Source organism: Pinus tabuliformis, chromosome 8, assembly GCF_031772625.1.
Source record: "Pinus tabuliformis cultivar Carrire ecotype Pingquan chromosome 8, CPIR1, whole genome shotgun sequence".
NCBI lineage: Eukaryota > Viridiplantae > Streptophyta > Pinopsida > Pinales > Pinaceae > Pinus > Pinus tabuliformis.
The window spans coordinates 855,573,379-855,600,118 of NC_142294.1; positions in this window are offsets into that span (position 1 = coordinate 855,573,379).

The window sequence follows — 26,740 nt, forward strand, 5'->3', positions numbered from 1 at the left end:
TATGAATTAATTATTTTCCTGTAGTACTCCAGAGAAAACAGTCTCATGGGGAGGTATCTTGGTAGTTTGTAGGGTGCTAACTCGCAGCCATATATTCTGATTTCAGTGTGGTTTTGGTACAAGTATCAAACTCCCACTCTATAATGTTTGGACAACTATAGGACTCTCATGATATCTACATTGATCCTAGGGGGAGGACTCCCTAACAACATAGTTGCCACTGGGTGCACAAAAGATCTATGAAATCTGTATAAGTATATGGAGAGTCATATTGGTGGATTAATGGGGTCCAGAAAACTACTGATCTAGGGTTGCCTCTAGTATCAAGCTTTTGAAGTGTAAATGGGAATTTATCAGCTTGATAGTATAGGAAAAGATGATATAAAACTGATGAGTACTTGAATACTCTTTCATTGTCCATTCTCATGAATTGATCATGCATTTTATCTGCAATGAATTTGGCATAATCAAACATGATGGCAGGGGGTTGTCCAGGGGTGTAAATGGACATGAAGGCTATAATAATCTCATCAACAAACTCACTGGTAGTCTGGCCTAAAACACTAGATATCATTGATATAATGTCTCAGCCAAGTTCAGAGAATATGGTCCACATGTATGGGGGAGGGTCCTTTGGAATGTATTTCTCTTCCATAATGAAGGTCTGGAATAATTGAGCAGGCTTGATGGAGGTGATTGTAGGGAATCTGTCAAGTAGGTCTCCAACAGAAATGGGGGTAAGGTTTTTCCCTGGTTGCAACTACAGTATCTCGTTGATGGATTTAGCAGTGATGGTGAATAATACAGTATGGTCATGAGTCATCACAGCTCTTTGGCTAGGACTGTAGTTCATATGGAAATAATGGACAATTTTAGGGAAGATATGAACTCTAGGGAACTAGTACTTGGGCAAACCTCATTCCCAAAGACCTATTTGTCTGCATGGTTTAAGTACTGGTCCCTGTACCTACAATATAACTTCAGTGTGGATCCATGGACAGAGATGTCTTTGATTTGAAAGTCTTTGTTTGCCAAATGGAGATGGTCTAAGTCCCAATGGGGAGTAGTAATTGGTAGGACATTCAGTGCAACTAGAGCAACCATCCTTGGTTCTTGTGGATTCAAGAACGGCGGCAAAAGGTTTTCTGTCAAATTGGGGGCAAATTGGTTCAATTTAGAGTGGTTTGGGTTACTGGGCAATTCTTTTACTTAATTACTTAATAACTTTAAATAAATTGAGTAGCAGGTTTGGGAATTAGACAGGGTTTCTCAGTGAATTCGAATAAATACCTAGTTTTGGCTCTGAACGGGTTGATGGGTGACTGTGCACAGTTTGCAGGAGGTGTACATGATTGAAGAATGGACTGGACGTTCAGCAGCTTCAGCAAGTTGACAGTTGAATGTGGGTTGGCAGTTGCATGGAGGTCTGAGCGTTTTCCATGATAAAACCAAAAACAATGAGTTTTTTAGTTTTATTTGTAAAGTCAACCAATTTGGCGGGTACATAGGGAAAGGTATGTTTGGAATTAAGTGGGGGATGAGATGTTTTTTCGTCTAGCAAGAGGTAGTAAGTGCATTTCAGTCACACCGCTTTTGGGCCAGAGTGGTTTTGGGGGGAGGTCGCCCGACGCCATTTATCGGGTGACACGTAGCAGTAGGGTAAATAGTGAAACCACCCACATCGGGTGGGTAAAGGTTGGCCTTCAGAGGTTGCCTGATATGATTGCTAACTGTCAAATCAAATGGGGCCTGATCGTATAGTGATCGGGGTGGAGTTTTCACATGAGGTTTAATTGAGGTGCCCAACGGAGATTTAAGAGTGGCAGGATTAAGTTAATCAATTGATTATGGTGGATTAAGGGTGTCGAGGGTGATTCCAATGGCGGAGGTTTTAGGTTATTAATTAACCCATGATCTACTAATTAACCCATTAATCATGTCATGATATTAATAAATTTTATGTTTCAAACATTAGGGGCGGGGTATTAATATAATGGTTTTTATTATATAACTATAGGGGAAGGGTTTATTACTTTTTCAGGATTTAATATATATAAAGTTAGAAATTAGTATGAATGAATAAAGCGCTAAGTATAATGCATTTTGTTTATTTATTTGTTATTTTACATAACACATTATACTTAGGCCTCAAGTGTTCTTTTTGGTTTTGTGAGGATAAGAGGTTTTTCCCATGGGGGTGATCACTTTGTCCAAGGTTTTATCCTTAGGAAAAGGGGTTTATTAGGGGGAAGGAATTCATTTGGGAATATGAGTGAATTTGAAAGGGGTGAATGTTTATGAGAACAATTTTAGTACTATGACCTATAACTTATTGGGCTGAGGGTCAGGTCCCTCCAGAAGTCAGAAAAATGCTCTGAGCCCCTTTAACTTAAGATTTTAGGTACTTTAAGACTTTTCTTGGAAATTAGTTAAGTGGAAAATGTAATGAATGAGGGAGGTTAATCAATTGACTTTGTGTGCTTTGATAAATGCTCAATTTTCGTCCATACTTAGAACTTTGATGATAAAGGTGAATAATATCTAATCAATCATTACAATTCTACAACCATTCTTCTACTTACCCATCTACTCATCCTACCATTTTTACTTCTCTTTATTAGGGTGCACTTAAGCTGGCAAACCCTTTATCAAAACGTTTCTTTTCTTTTACAAAATTAATCTATCTAAGTCTAACCTTATTACATCCAAGGGCTCATATTAAACAATTGAGCTCCTTTTATTTACTCTACCTATCTACTTACCTGCCAAGATTAAACAGTTTGGTTAGATTTTATTCTCTATATCTAAGCATAAAATTGAAAACATGAGATAGCCAAGTTTAAACAGTTTGACCATCCATGGATAGTGGCAAGGGTAACAAGCTACACACAATCTTTTATTTTGCATCAAAAGTAAATAGTAGTGGCATTTTGACTTGCGCACTTTCATGGTCTTTTTTCTTTCTTGGGGTTAATTTTTCATCTTTTTTTACCCTTTTTATTATTCTTTTTGTCCTTTGATTTTTCTTTTAGGACATACCCTCTTTACATTTTTTAATTTTTTTGGTTATTTGAATATGGAAAACATTTGCAGAAAGCAAAGGTATGTACATATTACAGATTTGACCTTAGTCCTTCAAAAATTATGACTCTTATTGGTATAGGAACATAACAGTGGCTCCACTTAGGGATGGCATTTCCTGGTGAAAAGTCAAGAACTAGTAGATCAATGCCCTTCTAAATTGTTGTGATCTTACTCTGCAACTTTTCCCTTTTACTTTGCTGCATTATTAGTGTTTATGACAGAGAAACTTTTGAAGCTTAGGGCCTTCTCTTTCGGCTTCAACTCCAAAATTACCATCCAATCAACAATAAAAATTTGAATAATAAAATTTGTAAAAGTGATTAGTGAAATAAATGACTAGGATCTATGTAGTGCTTAAGCATTCAACCATTAACTGGTCCCCCTTCTATTTCTGCACCATCCAATTCTTTGAGGAAAAAAGAATTATTGCTCCTGAAAGCATAAATGATGTAAGGGCCACTCCAAAGGAGGTAAAACTTTCCATGTTTACCTTTATCCTCTCTTCTTGAGTCCCATTTCAAAACTTTATCCCCTAGGTAAAAATATGTTTCCTCAATCCTTTTGTCAAAAGCTTTCTTGATTCTCTCCTACACAACTTGGGATCTGATATAAACTTCTTCCCTGGTATGTTGTAAGAGAATTGTCTAGTTGATCCTCCTTTGAATATCATTTTTCTCAGCTTGTACTTCTTGGAGAAACTTCATCACTGGTGTTCCCAAGGAAGATGGGAAAACAACCTCCATTCCATAGACTAGCTGATAAGGACTGGTACCAATGGATTTCTTTGTGGTTAGCCTATCTACCCACAAGGCATTTAATAGCTTCTTGTTCCAGGTTTTCGTGTTATCTTCCAACAATTTTTTGATGATATTCACTAAGCTCTTGTTGGAAAACGCTGCTAGTCAGTTTCCTTGGGGATAGTAGGCTATGGAGTGACCCAGGGTTATATGATATTTGTTGTAGAAATAAATCATCATCTTTGATTTGAAATTTGTTGCATTGTCTGTGACTATTTTGCTTAGGCAACCAAATCTGGAAAAAAATTTGGCCTCAAGGAAGCCTATTATGACAGTATCAGTAGCCTGCCTTGAGGTATGGCTTCTATCCACTTTGTAAAATAATCTATGGCAATCAAGATCCATCTATGTTGGGCAGAGCAAGGGGGATGAATTTCACCAATGAAGTTAAGACCCCACTGTTGAAATGGTGCTTTGGTAGATATTGGTTTCAAAGGTAATGGTAATAGTTTTCTTTTTCCTTCAAAAATCTAAGAGTTGTTACATGATTTTATATATTTCTTTACATAAGAAAATAGAGTGGGCCAATAAAAACCTACTTTTAAGATCTTGTCAGCTATGGTTTTCCAGTAAAGATGTCCCCCACAGTCACCTGCATGAAACTCTTGTAATATTTTGTTAGACTTTTCCTTTAACAAACAATTAATAAGGATGCCCTCATGAATTTTCCAAAATAGAGAACTGTTAATTATGCAAAACTTCAAAGATTTAATTTTTAAGAACCTACTTTTAGTCCTGGATAACTCAGGAGGAGCTTGAAGATTTTCTAGAATGTATATAATGTCAGCATACCATGGTGATTCTATGAAGGCTTGGCTGATCTGTGGAGTTGCCATCTCCTCTTCATTATCGAATTCTGCAATAAAATTAATGTCCAGGGCCTGACAGTTCGATTCATAAGCTTAGCTAAACTTTGGCATTTAATCAATTTTTTAGGTTTAATTTCTAAGTCATATTCTAATATAGTAGCTATCCACTTCCCTCTCTTTCCATCTCGACCATCCTATGTTAGGATTTCTCTGACTACAGCATTGGGAACATAAGCTATTATATGAGAATATAGGATATAAACTCTGAAATCTTTAATGGATTTGACAAGATAAAAAGCTTGCTTTTTCCACTATATTATACTTTAAAGGTGCATCTCTCAGGGCTTTGCTAAAGAAAGCTATTGGTTGTTCAAAACCCTAATCATTTTTCTACAGTAGGATTGCATCAATGGTATGTTATGAGGCAAAAGAAAATATGATGAAATCCCTATGAAACATTGGACTGGTGAGAACTAGTGTTTGTGTTAAGGCTAGCTTTATATTTTCAAAAGACCTTTTAGCCTCAAGTGTCCATTTAATAGTGTAATCTTTTCTTAACATGTTATTTAGTAGTCTAAGTAGTTTAGCTAAGTTGGAGATAAATCTTCTCAAAAAGTTTATTTTACCTAAAAAGGCTTGTAGTACTCTGATGTTCCTAGGATGGGGTATCTATAAAACGGCTTCAATTCTTGTTGGGTCGATTCAGATACCATCTTTGGGGATTATGTGGCCTAGTAATTTTCCCTCTTCCAACCCAAATAAAGATTTTTTAGGATTCAGAGAAATTCCATACTTCCTACACTTGGTGAAGACCTGCCTTAGGTGATCCAGGTGTTGCTGATCTAATTTAGAGAATATCGTGATATCATCTAGGTATATTACAAGGAAGTCATGGATTTCCTTAGCAAATGCAATGTCCATTTCTCTTTGAAAGGTGGCCCATACATTTTTTAACCCAAAAGTCATCTTCACATACATGAAAGTGCCCCAAGGAGTAGTGAATGCAGTTTTTGCCTGATCGTCTGGGTGGACTAAAATCTGGTTATAACCAGAAAACCCATCTAGCAGTGAGATTCTGGTTGAACATACTACCCTCTATAATATATGATCCATTTTGGGAAGAGGGTAGTTATCCTTGAGTGAAACTTTATTTAGATTCCTAAGGTCAACACACAATCTAAGTTCACCAGTTTTCTTTCTTGTAGGTACCAAATTAGAAACCCAATCTAAGAATCTAATAGGTGCAATGATCTTGGCTTCGTACATTATTTTGATTTCCTTTTCAATAGAAGGCAATAGAATGGGGTTAATCCTTCTAATCCTCTATCTAAAAGGCTTCTAGTTTTCTCTTAATTGAATGGTGTGTTGTATTATGCTAGTACCATAGGACTTAAGGTCCTCATAACTCCAAGCAAAAACATTTTGGAATTCCTTTAAAAGTTCTATGTATTTCACTTTTTCACTAGGAGGCAAAGAATTTGAAAGTTTTATTAGTTTGGGATCTTCTTCAGAGCCTATGTTACACTCCTCTATGTCTGATTTTAAGGGTTCCATTTTCATCTTTCTAGGGACATCATTTGAATCAAACAAGACCTCCAAAGGAGTTAATCCTTTCGGCAAAAAATTGTCTTTAAGATTGATGACTTCAGATTCTTCGTCGATTGCCTCATCAATTTCAATTTGTTTTAGGTTTTGAATATCTAATTTTGTAAACTTTGTGGGATGGAATCTATCTATCCTTTCATTTTCTACTTTGCTAATTTCTACTTTATCAATGTAATCAAAATCTAATGTTATGTCTGTAACCATGTTGTTATTTACAAATTCATCATCTAAAGTTAGAAAATTGTTAATTTATTGATCGTTATTGAATACTTTCCAGTTCTTTAAGTTGTCAGGAATAGTAGGTCTATTCCAAATCTCAGGAGTGTACTAATAGTAAGGCTAAAATAGTATCTTGCAAGTACTCACAAACATAGCTAGACTATGAGCTTGCATATTGTGTTTTCTGGAAATAACAGCAAGCTTGGTTTCTAAAAAGGTATTTAGTATTTCTACAACTATTCCTCTGTAAAATCCTAACCTAGGATCCATATTCATATAGACAGTGTTGATTCATTTTATTACCAACTCAGAATCTCCCATAATAGAGACTCTTATGGCTCCTAACCTTTTGACCAATTTGAGACCTAATAGAAGTGCTTCATACTCGGCCATGTTGTTTGTACATTTAAAGTTCAATCTGTAGGCATGACCCTCTGAATGATCATTCTCTAAGTTGTAAATCCATACTCCTACTCCTGCACCTAGTTTGCTTACTGACCCATCGAATTCAAGATGCCATAGAATTTCATGTTCATAATTCTTACTGTCTGGGGGAATAAAATCTTCTTTGACTAAGGTATCTGGGCCATCTTTATTACCTGAAATTTCTTGAATTTGGACACTTTGATTTTCTTTTGCTACTGCAATTCCTTTTGGTTCTAAAATAATGTTGTTTGAAGTGTCTTCTTGGTTTGATTCAGCGTTGTAAAGAATGAAGGAATCAATATCAAAATGCATAGGAAGGTTTTGAGGTCTCTCCTGGGTACTCACTACATACTTCATCAGAGTCTCTCTATACAGTTTTTTTTTATGTCCAAAGACTGATATGGTAGCATACGATATCTCAAGTTGTAAAGACCCCTGGAGCTTGGCACCCCACAATCTAGACAACAGCATGCCATATTTAGGTGGTATATCAGCAACAACTATCTCCATAAGAATGGTCTTAGCAAGGTACTGCACTTGGGAAACACACAAGTCTTTTATAAGTCCTAGGCACTTAACTTGACTTGAATCAAATGAAAATAGGTCCTTGTATGGCCTGGTGATATCCAAATTTAGCTTCTCCATAACAAATTTAGGCATAAGATTATGTGAATCCCCAGAGTTTAGCATGGCATTATGTAGGATTTTATCGTGGATGTTAAGACTAGCGTAGAAGGGTGGTATCCCTCCTTCCACTAGTTTTCCATTAACATTAGGACCAAAAATTAACTCGGGCTGATCATCAAATAAGTTAACAGAGTCTTCGTTCTCAACGAAGTTTAAAGATTTTCTTATTTGAGATTTGTAAGTTTCATGTTTAATCAGTTTTGTTAAAGCAACTGAGATTTTAAGTTTGGCCACCTCTGCTACCAATTTGAAAGGCAAAGGGGATTTATCTGTTTGAACATTTGAAATCTTAACAATAGGGTTTGGAGTAGTTTGTTCCTCTTTTTTAGTGTTTGGAGTCTCTTTTATTGGATTTTATAGTATGATTTCTAGAGACTGTTCCACTATTTCCTTGAGGGGAACTAAAGTGGAAGGTTGCTCATTAGAAGGTTGGTCATTGGTTACATATTCAATGGTGGCAATAGGAGGGTTCTGATTTGATCTAGAAAGGATTTGGAGATTTTTTGTGATTGGAGCTGCTTTAACTTTCTTAGTCTGATTAGGTACTACTTTCTTGTTTGGTATGGAACATTAGTGCTCCTTTTTCTCCTCAAATTGTATTGTTTATGCACTTCGAAGATAGCAGAGTCATACCCTTGCTTGTAGTTGAATGATTCTCCAGTTTGGGTCTATAACTACTGAAGCATGTGTAATTCCTGGTCATCTTGAGTCAGAAATACAGTTTCCTCATCATCTAACCCCATTAAGTTAATTTGGGTGTCTTGCTCAGGGTCTTCTTGATGGGAAGTTTCAGCATAGTTCTCTTGGAAAGGAGGTCTAATATTCTGATCAGGCCCATTTTTACCAGTATTTTGGTTCTGGTTCTTCCTAAAGTTTGGATTTCTCACTAGAGGTGCCTGTTGGTTATCCCAGTGAGGTTTCCTTTCAATGATTTCTATCCTATCCATCAATTTTTCCATTCCTTTGGCTAAAGCATCCATTTTTTGATCAAAGGGTGTAGTTTCATCTTTCAAGGGTGTTCTTCTTTCGTTTCTAACCCTAGCTCTTTTGGATAGCAGATTAGCTTCTACACTAACTGCTACACTCTGCATATCTTCTAGGGTTGGGGGATTCCTCTCTCTCAGTTGGAAATCCATATCAGTGTCAAACCCATCTAGAAACTTTATCACGGCTAAACCAGGTGGAGGTCTAAGGTCAAGTGGTATTGCATTATATACATTGTTAAATCTAGTATAGTAGTCCTGAACGGTTTCGTTTGGTCCCCTCTTAAGGTTTTCATATTCAGAAAGAATTTGAAGAGGGTTCTTTTTCTTCTCCCACCTATTTAAAAATTGTTGGTAAAAAACTTCTAAACTATATATACTATTATTAGGCAGAGATCTGAACCATGTTCTCATTTCTCCAACTAGAGTTTGGGCAAAAATCCTCATTTGGACATCTCCTATGTCAATTTCATGCAGTTCGAAATAATCTATCATTTTTCTTGTGTGTTGTTGTGCAATGTAAGATCCAATGCCATCAAATAGGACAATTTTACTCTAGTAGTCTTGTGGCATGACACCTTGAGGAGCATGCATCACAAGAGGGGCATATCTGTTTGCCATAGCTCTGAGTTGGGTAGGATTGAGAACAGGAGTTGGGGTAACAGGGGTAATAGGTGTTTGATGGGTAGTGATAGGCTGATGGGGAAGCGAAGGTATGAATGGAGATGAGGAATGAACTTCAGAAATGTGAGGAAATGATGGTGAACTAAAGGAAGTTGAAGTTGTTTCAGAAAGTTCAGGGATCCTATCAGTAGTAAGGGATGACTGAGGGGAATTCAGAAGGTACTGATCAATTGACAAGTTTTCCCTTTGGACTTCAAGTTTTGCTGTAAATTCTGGATCTAGAACTGTGTCATCAAGTGCACTCTCAGACTTGGTTCTAAATAGGGAAAGGTCAAAATACTCGTCAAAAGGGAGGTCTTCTACAAACAACCACTCATTAGGGTAGGAATTGGCTTTAATTAAAGGTCTTGGGCTTACTGAACTTTCTTGTCTTCTAACTATTCTCAAAATAAGGTTGGGATTGTCAAATACAGGGGGAGGATTTGGATCAGGGTTGGCCCTTGTATAGTGAGTTATCCTTGAAGCCAGTTTTTGAGGTTTTTCTAATTATTTTCTTTTTTATGAATTTTTTGAAAGAACTTCTAATAAACCCTTTAAGAGACTTGAAAATAAAAGTTTGAAATTTCTCAAAGGTTTATTAAGACTAAGGGTTTGAGGTCCCCATTGTGGGCACCACCATGTTATCACTCAGAAATCTTCCCTAGAAGTTATAAAAAGAAGGAATAATCCAAGGTAAACACAAATCTAATCTTTTAGAATTGAGTTCTAGCCAACCTAAGTCCAGAGAGGGCTCTCTCTTTATAATTTAACTTTGTTTATGGTGGGATTCCAGGATAGTTCTTAATGCTCATGATGTTTTGATTTTGATTGAGTGGTGGACTTCTGGAAACAGATGGGCAGAGAAACCATTTAGGCCATTGGGCTATGGAGTCAAGGAAAGAGTGGCTTAACTGAATCAGATCAATTGTTAAAGGAGGAGTTCAAAGGGTAGGCTAGCACAACAAAAAGCAAATATACAAGTTCAAATAGATGAGGTAGTCCTAACCAGGGTAAAAGGGAAATGAAGAATCCTTAAACAAGGATCAAGATGAAGAATAGAAGGACATCAATAACAAACGGAAACTAAGAATCCTTTACTATGGACCTAAAGGGGGGAAACTATGGAAGTAAGGGAGAAATTAAGAATTCCTAGACTAAGATAGTTTAGCAGAAAACAGTGAGAAAGTAAACAGTCAAGACAGAGAGCATTAAAGCTAATTCTGAGATATCATTTCTTATTTACCATTCAGATTCCATAGAGAAACATGTGAATATTTATAAACATGAAGAGAAAACAGTAATAAACATGAAGAGATAATACTTATTTGATTTCCACTATGCACAAGAATCCTGTGAAATGTCTTTAACTTTATTTCATGATCCAGCAGCCAATCTAGTCTTGATTATAATAGCTCTCTAGCTTGATATGAAATGTCTACAGAAATGTCTTTGAATCCACCCTATTTACTTTAAAATGTGAAGTATTTATACCAAAAATATTACAAAATATCGCATAACAGTTTGAGAATTATTTTGGGAAATCAAAAATATCTTTGAGCATGAAGATAGAGACAGATGGAAAACTGCCTTCCTGCTATCCCTTTTATTGTGATTGTGTTGGTTGTTGTAATTCGAATTTGGCTCTTTTAGTTGTTTGAGATCTGTGTGATGGAATCACTTTATGTCTTCGACCTACTGATCCTATTTACCTACTACACTTTGACCCTGTTTCACCTGTTTTACCTGGATACCATATAGATTTAATGTAGTAACTTTATACTAAATTTGTTAATTTTACCCACCATTCATCTTCAGGTAATTTGATCTTCAACATCTTTCTATATGTCTCATCAACTTCGGTGTACTTGGAAAATTTTGGCTTGTTTACAAACAGATGCTTTACTTCATGCTCTAGGAAGAGCAGATTTTCCAGATTGTCATACAATACCTTTCCTATGGGTAGAGCTTTTACCCCTGAAGTACTAGCTTGGTTGTTGGCCAACTTGTTTAGTTTTTCTACGTAGTTCTCTTGAGACATAAGCTTGTCATGAATAACCATAGGACTGGGAAGGCCTTCTTCCCTATAAATACCAAACTTTGTCATGAATATATCAATATCAGCTTGGATACTTTGGCATTTCTTCTCAGGATTGAGCATAAGGTTCCTTTTAGTAAGAATCTTATTGATTTTTATGAAGGTACCTATCCTATCTTCTATGCCCAATTCATCTAGTTGATACATGTTCTTACTGTTAAAGAGTGTTATCAGTTAGTTGGCCTCTTCAGGCTTGTCTCCTAGCTCTTCTCTTGTCTTTTGAATTTCTTCGATGGACACTTTCACCAGTTCAATCTGTTTAGAAATTACTTGAATTGATGGCCAAACATCACTGGCAGAGTCAATGGTGTTGGACCAGAGCGTCTCCTTTATATCTCCTAGTGGTTGTTGCAATGTTAAGTCCTTTCAAGGATTTTTATCCTTTCACCCATTCTTTGACTCTTCTGAGCTTCTTCTTTCTACTATATTTGTGCATGTTTGTAGTCAGTTTCCAAACCTGACACTTTTTCCCTAAGCCTTTTAAGCTCTGTAGCCTGGATGGTCATTTCCTCCATGGCTTTTACTAATTCACCTATCTTCTCTGCAGATGTACCTGCACTTATAGATGTACCTGTGACTAACATGGCTATAGCTGGTGGAACTGTTGGTGTTAAGGAGGTAACCAATGTAGAGGGAAATGCTATAGATACTGTAGGAATGAAAGTCTATGGAGTGGTGGCCAACTCACTTTGTTTAGATTGAATCAGGTTGCCTAGCTCTTTCTCTATTTCCTTTAATTGATCCTTTAGCTTAAGGACTAAGTCCATAAGCTGCTATTTTTCCTTTTGGGTTTCTAGTACCTCAGTTGTTTGTGGATGAGGCAGATGAGGGATTTTGAGCTGCTTTTTCAAGGCAGCTATGTCATCATTTTTATTTTTGATTAGTCTTTCTGCAACCTTTACATCCTTGGGATCATGGCCCAATTCTATGATTAAGTCCTCTATGGACTTTATCCTGGTATCCTTCGCTTGTGAAGAGGCCTTTTCTAGTTGGAATTGCATTGATATATTATTCCATGAATTTTGTAGTTGATGTGCCACAATGTGGAATAGACCATTTCTCTGCGCTATTTGTGCAATTCTATTTGTTCGATAGGACATATATCCTTCGCTAGTACCTCAAAATCTGTCTTCAAGTAATTTGCTATAGACTTGGGCTATTGTATGGTAGGTTTCATGAAATTCATTTTCATCTTACCTTCTTTCAAATCAAAGGCTGACATTAGCCCTTTTTTATTAGTGGGAGCCATTTTAAGGTATTTTTCATAGCTCTAAGCCTTCAATCTTTCATTTCTGGCCTTTATTTCTTTGTATTTCATTCTAATGTCCTAGTCCTGGCCAGTTGGAGCCCTAAATGATGATACTTCCACGCTCTGTTGTCTTTCCAGCATTTGAGCCTATGTAGTGGAAGGTTCTTGTGTTCCTCCATAGAGAGCGGCCTGCCTACTCTCTACCCTTTCTGTACCTATGGTTCCAGTTGTTTCCTCTGTGAAATCTTGTTCTGAGAAAGGATTTAACCTTTGCCTGTTGACATAAGCCTATGCAACAGGTCTGCTAGAAGGAGTGGCCTCCTCCCTATCTCTTTTGGGTTTCTTCTCCTCATTTAGAGGAGTCTGTACAATAGGAGGAGTACTCATGATGTGTTTTGGCTAAGCTAGCTCTTATGATATGCATGGTTTCTCCGATTCTTATTTCTCTTGAGGTCCTTCTTCTGCTTGTTGCTCACTGTGTTCCTGTGTTTCCCTTTGGGACAGGGATTCTCCTGGCACCTGTACAAAAGAATCTTCATCAAGTCTCCTTTCTATATCAATCAACATATTATCAACAACAGCTTATGTGCTATCTCTATCTACTAAAATGTTCTCCACCCATTCTATTTGATTGGCATATTTTTCTATCTCAAGAATCCTATGATAGATATAGGGAGACAATTTGTTCTTTTGTCTTCTATTGCGGATGAAATCAAAAGGGTCATATCTCCATATGAAACTTTGTTTTATCCTAATCCTTTGAAGGATTTCTTCTGCTTCTCTTCTAGCTTCCCTATTGTTGCATATAAAGGGGCCAAGTTGGTCTTTTATTATGAGTTGGGCTTTCTTCTTGGCCTTTACAAAATGTACCTCATCTGAATTAATTATTTGCCTGTAGTGCTCCAGAGTAAACAATCTCAAGGGGAGGTATCTTGGTAGTTTGTAGGGTGCTAACTCACAACCATATATTCTTATTTCAGTGTGATTTTGGTATAAGTACCAATCTCCCCTCTGTACTGTTTGGATAGTTATAGGACCCTCCTGACATCTGCACTGATCCTGGGGGGAGGACTTCCTAACAACATAGTTACTACTGGGTGCATAAAAATATCTATGAAATCTGTATAAGTATATGGAGAGTCATATTGGTGGATTAATGGGGTCCAAAAAACTACTGATCTAGGGTTGCCTCTCGTATCAAGCTTTTGAAGTGTAAATAGGAATCTATCAACTTGACAGTATAGGAAAATATGATATAAAACTGATGATTGCTTGAATACTCTTTCATTGTCCATTCTCATGAATTGATCATGCATTTATCTGCAATGAATTTTGCATAATCAAACATGATGGCAGGGGGTTGTCCAGGGGTGTAAATAGACATCAAGGCTATAATAATCTCATCAAAAAACTCACTGGTAGTCTGGCCTAAAACACTAGCTATCATTGATATAATTTCTTGGCCAAGTTCAGAGAATATGGTCCACATGTATGGGGGAGGGTCCTTTGGAATGTATTTCTCTTCCAAAATGAAGGTCTGGAATAATTGAGCAAGCTTGATGGAGGTGATTGTAAGGAATCTATCAAGAAGGTCTCCAACAAAAATGGGGGTCAGGTTTTGCCCTGGTTGCAACTGCAGTATCTCATTGATGGATTCAGCAGTGATGGTGAATAATAGAGTATGGTCAGGAGTCCCCACTGCTCTTTGGCTGGGACTATAGTTCATATGGCAATAGTGGACAATTTCAGGGAAGATATGAACTCTAGGGAACTGGTACCTAGGCAAACCTAATTCCCAAAGACCTATTTTGTCTGCATGGTTTAAGTATTGGTCCTTGTACTTGCAGTATAATTTCAGGGGGGATTCATGGACAGAGGTGTCCTTCATTTGAAAGTCTTTGTCTACCAAAGGGAGGTGGTCTAAGTCCCGATGGGGAGTAGTAATTGGTAAAACATTCAATGCAACTAGAGCAGACATCCTTGGTTCTTATGGATTCAAGAACAGGAGAAAAAGGTTTTTAGTCAAATTGGGGGAAAATTGGTTCAATTTAGAGTGGTTAGGGGTTGTTTGGTAATTGTTTTACTTAATTACTTAATAACTTTAAAGAAATTGAGTAGCAGGTTTGGGAATTAGACAAGGTTTCTTAGTGAATTCATATAAATACCTAGTTTTGGCTCTGAACTGGTTGATGCGTGACTATGCATAGTTTGCAGGAGTCGTACGTCACTGAAGAATGGAATGGACATTCAGTAACTTCGGAAAGTTGACGGTTGAACGTAGTTTGGTAATTGCATAGAGTTCTGAGCATTTTCAACAATAAAACCAAAAACAATGAGTTTTTTAGTTTTATTTGTAAAGTCAACCAATTTGGTAGGTACATGGGGAAATGAACGTTTGACATTAAGCAGGGAATGAGACATTTTTTTGTCTAGTGGGAGGGAGTAAGTGGGTTTTGGTCGCACCGCTTTTGGGTCGGAGTGGTTTCTGGGGAAGGTCGCCCGATGCCATTTATCGGGTGACACGTAGTAGCGGGGCAAACGAGTGAAACCACCCACATAGGGCAGGTAAAGGTCGGCCTTCAAAGGCCGCCTAATATGATTGTTAACAGTCGAATCAAATGGGGCCTGATCGTACGATGATGGGGTGACATGAGGTTTAATGGAGGGGCCTGACGGAGGTTTAAGAGTGGCGAGATAAAGTTGATCAATGGATTATGGTGGATTAAGGGTGTCGGGGGTGATTCCATTGGCGGAGGGTTTAGGTTATTAATTAATCATTGATCGACTAATTAACCCATTAATCATGTCATGATATTAATAAAGTTTATGTTTCAAACTTTAGGGGCAGGGTATTAATATAAGGGTTTTTATTATATAACTATAGGGGAAGGGTTTATTGCTTTTTCAAGATTTAATATATATAAAGTTAGAAATTAGTATGAATGAATAAAGCACTAAGTATAATGCATTTTGTTTATTTGTTTGTTATTTGACATAACACATTATACTTAGGCCTCAAGTGTTCTTTTGGGTTTTGTGAGGATAAGGGGTTTTTCCCATGGGGGTGATCACTTTGTCTAAGGTTTTATCCTTAGAAAAAGGGGTTTATTAGGGGAAAGGAATTTATTTGGGAATATGAGTGAATTTGAAGGGGGTGAATGTTTATGAGGAGACTTTTAGTACTTAGGACCTATAAGTTGTTGGGTCAAGAGTCCGGTCCCTCCAGAAGTTAGAGAAATTCTTTGAGCCCCTTTAACTTAAGATTTTAGGTACTTTAAGACTTTTCTTGGAAATTAGTTAAGTCGAAAATGCAATGAATCGGGGAGGTTAATCAATTGACTTTGTGTACTTTGATAAATGCTCAATTATCATCCATACTTAGAACTTTGATGATGAAGGTGAATAATATGATCTTATCTAATCAATCATCACAATTCTACAACCATTATTCTACTTACCCATTTACTCATCCTACCATTTTTACTTCTCTTTATTAGGGTGCACTTAAGCTGGAAAACCCTTTATCAAAACTTTTCTTTTCTTTTACAAAAGTAATCTATCTAAGTCTAACCTTATTACATCCAAGGGCTCAGATTAAATAGTTGAGCTCCTTTTATTTACTCTACCTATCTACTTATCTGCCAAGATTAAACAATTTGGTTAGATTTTATTCTCTATATCTAAGCATAAAATTGAAAACATGAAATAGCCAAGTTTAAATTATTTGACCATCCATGGATTGTGGCAAAGGTAACAAGCTGCACACAATCTTTTATTTTGCATCAAAAGTAAATAGTAGTGGCATTTTGACTTGCACACTTTCATGGTCTTTTTTCCTTCTCAGGGTTCATTTTTTCATCTTTTTTGACTCTTTTTATCATTCTTTTTGCCCTTTGAGTTTTCCTTTAGGACATACTCTCTTTACATTTTTTAATTTTTTTTATTATTTGAATATGGAAAACATTTGCAGAAAGCAAAGGTATGTACATATTACAGATTTGACCTTAGTCATTCAAAAATTATAACTCCTAATGGTATAGGAACATAACAGTGGGAACCCTAGATAATCCTTATGCATTTTGATGGTCACATGCATTATTGATGTAAATTTCATTACTTCCCTTAAAGCAAGGGCTTGCACTGAGTTGGTTGTAATTACATCAAGGAATTTTTTTGTACAATAATTCTTCAAAATATCATAGTTTTCTCAGTCAACTTCTTATAGTTTTAAAAATACAAAATCCCTCGTTGTTTTATTGTTGCATCTTCCTAGAGACAATCAGTTGTTCTGATACAGTAGTTTTTCCCTTTCATGGTTATCTAAATACAATAAATTAATATCTTTCCCTTACTGCTTGCATGTTCAGGAGTTTAATTCTTCTTACAACTTAGATCTTGGGCTCACATGCATGGCTCCTCTATTTTCTTTATACAATAGTTATTTATGGAACGATGTAGATAATTCTTTACAGTTATTAATGTGACAATAATCTACTGTTATGGTTCTTGCACTGTGTAGTTTTAGCATGTCATTTAATCTCATTGTAACTGGCTTGTCCTTATATGCATACATAAGCTTTGGAATTTACAGTTGCATTACTTTTTCCAATTAATTCTTGTTTGTTCTTTGCTATAGTTAAAAATATTATTACAGAAGGATCTATTTTTCTTTACCAGTGATAATATTTACCAGTACCTGGTAGACAGGCAGGACCCAATCAACTTGGGACCTACCTACTGCCATGGGGTACAAAGTAACTAGGATTATATGGTTTTGGACTACTCCTAACAAACCTCAGTTTGTTGATTTGGGGTTCAACTAGTTCCCGTCACCCAATACTAATATCGCCATGCCTCTTCCTCCTTTGTATTTATGGGCATAGTTTCTTTAAGGAATTATTTATTTCTTATTCAATTATAATAATAGGATTATAGTATTTTTCACTATAAACTTATTTATGGGCATAGTTTCTTTAGTGAACTATTTATTTCGTATTCAATTATAATAATAGGATTATAGTCTTTTTTCACTATAAACTTCCTGCACTCTTGTAGTTGCAATTTTAGGAACATCTTTTCATTCAGAAAACTAAACAAAATTATATAGAGATCCTTACAACACTGAACCATAATCCGTTCTTTACAAACTCATGCCATGCATCACTACAATGACAATATCTATTATCATAGTTACAAAAAATCTCTACTTTCAACAACATTAATAAATAATCCTTAAAAGGTTTTGTTATCCTACATCATTGACAAAGATTTTATAAATTCTGAAAAGAAATAGATGCATTTATATGTATCAATCAAGACTTCCTGGGAACTCAGCCAAGAAAATACCACCCCTCCCTACCGATGAGACTGGTAATTATGTCTAGTTCCCCCCTCGAGCTTCTCAATTTCCAGAACAGTTAGTTTGGCAGTGACCTATTAGGGTCAGTTCACAGGCATCAAGACCAAGTCCAACCTAAAACATAGATACTCCCATCTGTCTTGGAGGGAGTTTTCCACTAGCTCAAGTCCAACTCAAGAAATACTCTTCAGACAATGTCTTGCCTCACCTTTCCAGTGTCCTGTTTAGGTTCCTTTTTCTCTCTCAAAGTGTCTACAACTTTTTCCTTACTTTATCTAATGCCTTGATTTCCAGCTAAGATGTTTTTATCTCTAGGGAATGAAAGAAGATAAGTGTCTCTAATTGTTAAATTAATAACTTTAAAACATTAAAATTTCACTAGGCTTTTTACTAAGCATGTGTAATAAAAGTAAATGGCAATAAATTAACAAATATCTACAAAAACAGGGGTGTTACATGTTGCCACAACATCCTTTTCATAAAACCTTTCTTACTAAAAAAAAATATTATTTTACTATTTAAAAATTAAAAAAAAGTAATGTAATAAAAAGATATGATAAATTCCATATAATTAGGAAAATTTATAAATTCAATATAAAAATATAGAAAATAAGAATACAATAAATATCAATAACGTTTTAAGAAAATGAATAATAATGAAATTTGAAAAATATTAAATTTTATAAGATCTTAAATAAAATAGAATGGAGGGATGGCTTTATGAAATCAAGAATATAAATATGTATATAGAATTATTTTATTATTTAATATAAATTTACTAATATATATTATAAATTTAAATAATTAAAAAATATATATCTTAATATATTTGATTATGGCATATATAATATAATAGATATCATATAAATAAAAAATACATTCTAAATATGCTCATTATAAATTGATAACATATTTGTTAGAGTATACACAGCAGACAGCTAAATAAATAAATCACACACAGCAGAAAATAGAGACAGCGATTTAACGTGGTTCACCCAACCAATCTGGGCTACATCCACCAAACAGAGGTATCAGCTTATCAATTATTCAACAAGAGATTACAACAATAGATTTCCTCTTCCTCACACCTCACATATCCATTTGCCTCTACAGGCTTACAATTTTATAGATGTAGAGAAGAAACTGAATAATAAATTCTATCACAACAAAATAGGATAGAATATCTCCTCATCAGGATTTGATGCAATCAGTTTAGGAACAAATCCTATTGTTGGCATTATCCATGAGATTTTAGCCAAATTAATATATACAAAATCTCAACAATCTCCACCTTGACAACAATTAGCCTCATACCTCGTTCCTATTTATTCTTTTCATTTTCTTTGCAAGCCAAGAGAAGCCAGACACCATCGTAGCTTCTCTAATAAAACTGGTTTCGTGAACATGTCTGCACAGTTTTCCTTTGTATGCACTTTTTCAAGAGAGACTCCCCATTCAGTGATAACCTGTCTTACAAAATGGTACTTTATAGGTATATGCTTTGATTTACTATGATAGGTTGGATTTTTAGCCAAGTGAATTGCACTTTGACTATCACAAAATAACTTAATGTTGTCTTGTAACCTACCAAACTCACCAAACAAACCTTTCAACCAAACCGCTTCTTTGCAAGCATGTGAAGCAGCTATGTATTCTGCTTCTGTAGTGGATAAAGCAACAATGTTTTGTAGCTTTGACATCCAGCTAATAGCTCCACCTGAAAGGGTGAAGACATATCCTGATGTTGACCTTCTCTTATCCAAATCACCTGCAAAATTGGAATCAACATATCTGCAAACAAATTCACTACTTTTGTTATAAGTAATACAATAATCACTTGTGCCTCTCAGATACCGAAGCACCCATTTCACTGCTGACCAATGTTCTTTCCCTGGATTTTCCACATACTTGCTGACAACCCCAACTGCATGTGAAATATCTGTTCGTGTACTAACCATCACATACATCAAACAACCTACTACATTGGAATATGGAATTCAAGACATATATTCCTTTTCATCATTTGTGTTAGGACATAAACTTGAAGAAAGCTCAAATTGAGAAGCTAAAGGGACTGAAACTGGCTTCACATTGTTCATACCAAACCTTAAGAGTACTCTCTCAATATACTTCTTTTGTGATAACCATAACTTACCATTGCTCCTGTCTTTGAAAATCTCCAAGACCAAAATCTGTCTTGCTGCTCCTAGATCTTTCATATCAAACATCCTAGCCATCTGAGCCTTTAACCTATTGATCTCACTTATGCTTTTGCTTACTAAAAGCATATCGTCAACATATAATACTAAGATAATGAACATGTCATTGCTTAATTTCTTAAAGTAAACACAATGATCGTATTCACTTCGTATATAATTTTGGCTCATCATGAAAATCAAATTTCTTGTACCATTGTCTCAACGACTGCTTCAGACCATACAATGATTTCTTGAGCCTGCAAACAAATTTCTTGTTGCGATTTTGAACAAACCCTTCATGTTGTTCCATATAAATCTCTTCATCTAAATCTCCATGTAAGAATGCAGTCTTAACATCTAGTTGTTGTAATTCTAAATCTAGTAAAGCAACTAATGCTAAGACAATCTGAATTGAAACAATTTTAACAGCTAGTGAAAATATCTCATGAAAGTCAATCCTTGCTTTCTGAGAAAAACCTTCCACAACCAGCCTCGCTTTGTACCTGTCTTCTTTATCATCAATGCCCCTTTTCAATTTGTAAACCCATTTACATCCTACAAATTTTCTGTCATTGGGAAGTTCTACGAGGTCCCATGTGGCATTCTTGTCTAATGCCTTCATTTCTTCCTTCATAGCTTCTTTCCACTTATCATTGTTAGAACCTTCTACAGCTTCCTAATAACATAAAGGTTCATCATCATTAGCGGTTAAAGCAACTGAATTAACATAATCATCATACCTTTTAGGACAATATCTGATTCTCGTGGACCTTCTTAAAGATTTTTCTAGTTCTTCTACAAGTCGCTGATTATTATATGTAGGAACTTCTTTATGATCTTCATCTAAAACTCGTTCTTCTTTACTATCATCAGCGTTTGAACTGGTTTCAAACTGAATATGTTGAAACTTAGGTACATTTTCTTATTTCAATTTAATATCTACATCTGGGTTATCAAGTGAAGATTCATTGAATTTAACATCTATGTTAATGATGATCTTGTGAGTAGTAGGATCCCACAACCTGTATCCCTTAATCCCAACACCATATCCAACAAATATATATCTTTTCTATTTAGGATCTAATTTAGAATGCTGATGTTTCAGAATTATAGAATATGCATCACAACCAAAAACTTTAAGTTTAGAATAATCAAAAGGATGACCTTTCCATACCTCTTGAGGAATTTTTCATCCTATTGTAGTTGATGGTGATTGATTTATCAAATAACAAGCCATATATACTGCTTCTGTCCATAATTCCTTCTGCAAATTGGCGTTACTTAGCATACTTCTTGCTCTTTCTAAGAGTCTTGTTCATGCGTTGAACAACTCTGTTTTGCAGAGGAGTATAAGCAGTAGTTCTACATCTTTCGATCCAAACTTCATTGCAATAATTGTCAAATTCCTTTGAATTAAACTCACCACCACTGTCAGTTCTTAAAAGTTTAATGGTTCTTCTAGTGATATTTTCTACTGATGCTCTAAACTACTTGAAAACTGTGAATACACCAGACATTCTTTTCAACATGTAGACCCACACTTTCCTAGATAAATCATCTATAAAAGATACAAAATATGATGATCCTCCATATGAGGTCGTAGGAGATGGACCCCAAACATCAGAATGGATATAATCAAGGATTCCCTTACTAGTATGTTTTCCAATTTTAAATTTCTGCTTTGCTTTGTTTCCCATATATACAATGTTTGTAGAACTAACTTAAAAGACTTTAAACTAGCAAGTAACTTACGATCAGATAAAAATTTTAATCCTCTTTCGCTCATATGGCCCAACCGTTGATGCCATAGTCGAATAGAATCACTGTCGTTTTCAGATACAATTGAAGCATGATCTAACTCTATTCCTCCTTCTAACTGAAAAAGATTTTCAAACTTCTTTGCTTTCATTACTAGCAGGATTCCTTTATAAATTTTCATTACTCCACCTTGAATAAAAGTTTTATATCCATTTGTGTCTAGCATTCCTAGAGAAATAAGATTTTTTCTGAGTTCAGGCACATGTCTTACATCAGTTAAAATTTTAATTGTCCCATCAAACATTTTAATCGGGATGCTTCCAATTCCCACAAAAATACATGAGACATCATTTCCCATGTAAACTAATCCATCATTGATTGATTTATAAGTTTTAAACCACTCTTTATGAGTGCACATGTGATTGGAAGCACCAAAATCTAACAACCAATGTTGATCATGATTTAACAAATTAACTGATAAAACTTCATCACTTATATCTGAACCAGATGTTGTACCTATATATGTTGTGTTTGTTTCTTTATTTTTTTTGAAGAGTCTCCTTTGGATGTTTGTTGTCTCTTCCAACAGTCCTTCTTCAAATGTCCAAATTTTCTACAAAACCATTATTTTCGCTTACTCTTCTTCCCTTGCGATTTTGACTGAGAGTTTGTTCTGCTTATTGAACTGTCTTTCTTTAGATCAACCTCTAACCATCATTGCTTCTGATGTAGAGGTTTCTTGATTCGACCTTTTTCTGGTTTCTTCAAACAACATAGCTCCAACAACATCATCAAATTCAAGGGTTTCTAATGAACTAAGACATATGAGTAACAAAATGATCCCATGACTTATGCAGAGAACATAATAAGGTTAAAGATTTATCTTTTGAATCAAATTTTACTTCTATGCTATCTAACTACACCAAGAGAGTATTAAAGGTACTCAAATGATTGGTTATTGTTCTACCTTCTTTCATGTGCAAACTGTACGATTGTCTTTTAAGAAGAATCCTATTTGTTAAGGATTTAGTCATGTACAATTTTTCTAGCTTTGTCCATAGACCAACGGCAGTTGTCTCTGACACGATGTTAAATAAAACATCATCTGCCAAACACAATCGTATGCCACTCAGTGCTCTGTCATCAATTTCACTCCATTCGTCATCTGTCATGGCCAAAGGTTGCTTGGATTTTCCCAAAAGTGCCTTCGCCATGCCTTGTTGCATGAGTAAATCGTGCATCTTGACTTTCCAGATTTCGAAGTTATTCCTCCCATTAAACTTCTCGATCTCAAATCGAGCACTTTGAGTTTTTGACATATTTAATTTAACTTCTCACACATAACAGAAAGTTTCACACATCATATAGTGTCAACAATAAAATGCTACAAAACGTTCACGGCGGGTCTCCTTCTCCTTACATAGTGGAAATTCAGTATGTCGTATGCATTCCACAAAATTCCACTCTCAATTCAACTCTTCCTCTTTTGATTCCACAACGGATCAATGATAGATCTGGCCACGTAGATTGATAACAGATCTGGTCTCTTCCACCATCTCACAGTGCAGTGGATCAAAAAACACATGGCCACGCAGATCGATTGCAAAACATGTCAACACTAGTGCATCTGCATATGCACCTATCTGTGCTACCGCATATGTTGAGATTGTCTCAGTCTCATGGCTGCTACTTTGCTTTGCTTTTCTGTTGTAAGTATCTAATCTCTGACGTAGCTACCAACAATGCTATCAACACATAGGTTCACTCTTTAGCAACAGGCAGTGGATCGATCAAGCTTTGATACCAATTGTTAGAGTATACATAGCAGACAACTAAATAAATAAATCACACACAGTAGAAAATAGAGACAATGATTTAACATGGTTCACCCAACCAATTTGGGCTACATCAACCAAACAGATGTATCGGCTTATCCATTATTCAACAAGAGATTACAATAGTAGATTTCCTCTTCCTCACACCTCACATATCCATTTTCCTCTACAAGCTTACAATTTTATAGATGTAGAGAAGAAACTAAATAATAAATTCTATCACAACAAAATAGGATAGAATATATCCTCATCAGGATTTGATGGAATCAGTTTAGGAACAAATCCTATTGTTGGCATTATCCATGAGATTTTAGCCAAATTAATATATACAAAATCTCAACAATATTTTTAGTATATATAATAAGAAAATTAAATATTTAATGGAAAAATAATTAAATTTGAAAAGATTCGAACGTTAATGTGAATAAAGTATTATATAAAGTAAAGGGAAAATAAAAAAATAAAGGAGAATATATAAAAATAATTGTAAATTTAGTATAAATAATTTTTACTCTTGCACCCCAGATTTTTATGTAGAAGGAAGCTTGAAGTAGTAGTTCAGTCATTGTTGTGAATCCTTGCCCGTGGACGCAGTGATATATATGACTTATCTTGCGATTGATTGGGGCCAGCGCATAATGAGATTCTACAAAGGTGCTAGTCATAAGTGGCTACCAAAAATCCAAAACAACGATCGAAGGAGGGAGCTCTGGACCTGGCATTAATGGAAAAGCTTACTATTTCAATAATTAATAATAATAATAATAATAATGTTTTGTTTAAGGAGGGAGTTGTGGAGAGTGGTATTAATGGAAAAGTTCAACATTCTAATAATTAATAATAATAATATAATAATTAATGGATTATGAGGTGGTTGTTTTAGTGGGGTATTATTCTCTCCACTTGGTTTTAAATTTTATGTGGCTATTTTGTGGCTTATCATAGTGAGGTTAGAAGAATTCAGCTTTGTTTATGCTCTCTAGAGGTCTATGTCCTACACTAAACTATGAGTTTCTGATATTTGGCTTGCCTGATGTTGCATATATCCGTGGAGGTTGCTAGTTCCTATTAATTATTTTTTATTCTAAAAAAATCATAATGTTTATAGGTATTTCTGTTTTGGTTGAAACACTTCTCATAATAATAATAATAATAGGTAGCTTATAGGTAATTCTATTTTGGTTGAAACACCTCTCATTATAATAATAATAATAATAATAATAATAATAATAGGTATTTCTATTTTGGAATAAGGTTTTTAAAATTTTAATTTAATTATTAGTAATTAGTAGGAGGATGATAATAATTTAATCCCATAGAATATTTTAAAATAATTTTGAAGTTTGATATTTATTGTCAAAGTAGTTATGCCTTTTTTTCCCTTTTAATTAAATTCATTAATTAAAAAAATATCATATGATGAAGTGTCCTATGAAATATATTATGTTTTTTGGGGCATGTGGTATTAATAAGCCATGGTATTTGCTCATAGCATTCTAACAAAGCCTATTACAAATTAAGAATCTCCATGATAAAATGAAATTTTATTTTTAAGAATCTTGTTACATGTCATTTTAAAATATATATATGTTTAAGTTATATCTTTCTCATCCCTACCTCACAGAGGAAGAAGAGGGATAAATCATGGATAATGTGCCATGGTAGAGTCCACCATTTAAATACATCCAACCCACATTATATAATAAGAACCGTTGTGTGGTTTAATGGTAAGGCAGGTTGTTGTGTTGGTGGAGGTCATGGGGTCAAACCCCGCCAAGGTCAATTGGTCCATAAAAAAAAAAAACCATGTGGCATCCTCCCATAGGGCCATGTGGCAACCTTTGATTGGGCCATGTGGTTGCATGTGGTTGGCCCGACCACAATCACCACAACCAATATAAACTCACCACTTGTCGATTCTTCATTGATCCTCTAACAACCATACTGCATAGTCACCCTGCTGATGTCAACACCATGTCATCATACAGCTTGCCCAGTCAGCGGCCAAGTCAACCCTGCAAGTTAACTTTTTAGTTGTTTGTCAAAATCTTCAATACACAATAGCTTTCTTATATTTTGTTGGATTGAGGTGATTCAAGCATCATTGGAATCAAAATGACGAGATCTATGATTTGGCGTTGGTTTCGAGAGAAATTGAGAACTTTGATATTTTAGCATATTTTTATCCCTTGAATCAATAATATGTTGGAGTATGGATTATCCCTTGCAAGATTCTATTGAGAATGATTGTGTGAGTAGTTAATGCTTCTTGCATGAAACCTGTGGAAATATTGTGGTTATTTTTAAAGGAAAATTTAAAATGAGTGTGAGCATGCTACAATATTAGAAATGTTTTTCATTGATGAAGATTTAAATTTTGTGTTTGTTTGGTTTGAGATGAGGTAGCAAGGATGCTAAAAAGATGTGTCATATGTAGTTTGGGTGTAAACTAGAGTCTATGAATGGATTTTATTTCTATGGTAGATGGAGATTTGGTAAAATCATATTAATATAAATAAATAACTACCTTTTAGGATAAAATTTTATTAGAAATAAAATCAAACTTAATATGAATGAGTTATGATACTTTAATAATTCCTTTATAAGTATCTAAAAAGCTTGGCACTAAATATTATGTTCTATCATGAAAACCTTGATGATTAAGAATAAACAAATAAGTTCGAACTTTTTTTGACTAATTTTTTGTAGGGAGAATGACATAGCATTCCCCTTTGGGAGGAAAATGACCTTCTGGTTTTAGTCTCAATAGCTTATGAGGGCATGAATATAGGATTAGGATTTTAAAGAATAGGGATTTGATCTTAAATTTTTGTTATGTGTATATATTGGTCTAAGTGAATATGGAATTTTTGGGTTTCTTGAAAGATATTTACTTATTGAAGCTTTGAATTTGTGTTTCCTAGAGTTGATGTGAGATAGTAGTAGTGTTGCAAATTTCTATACTTTATGTAG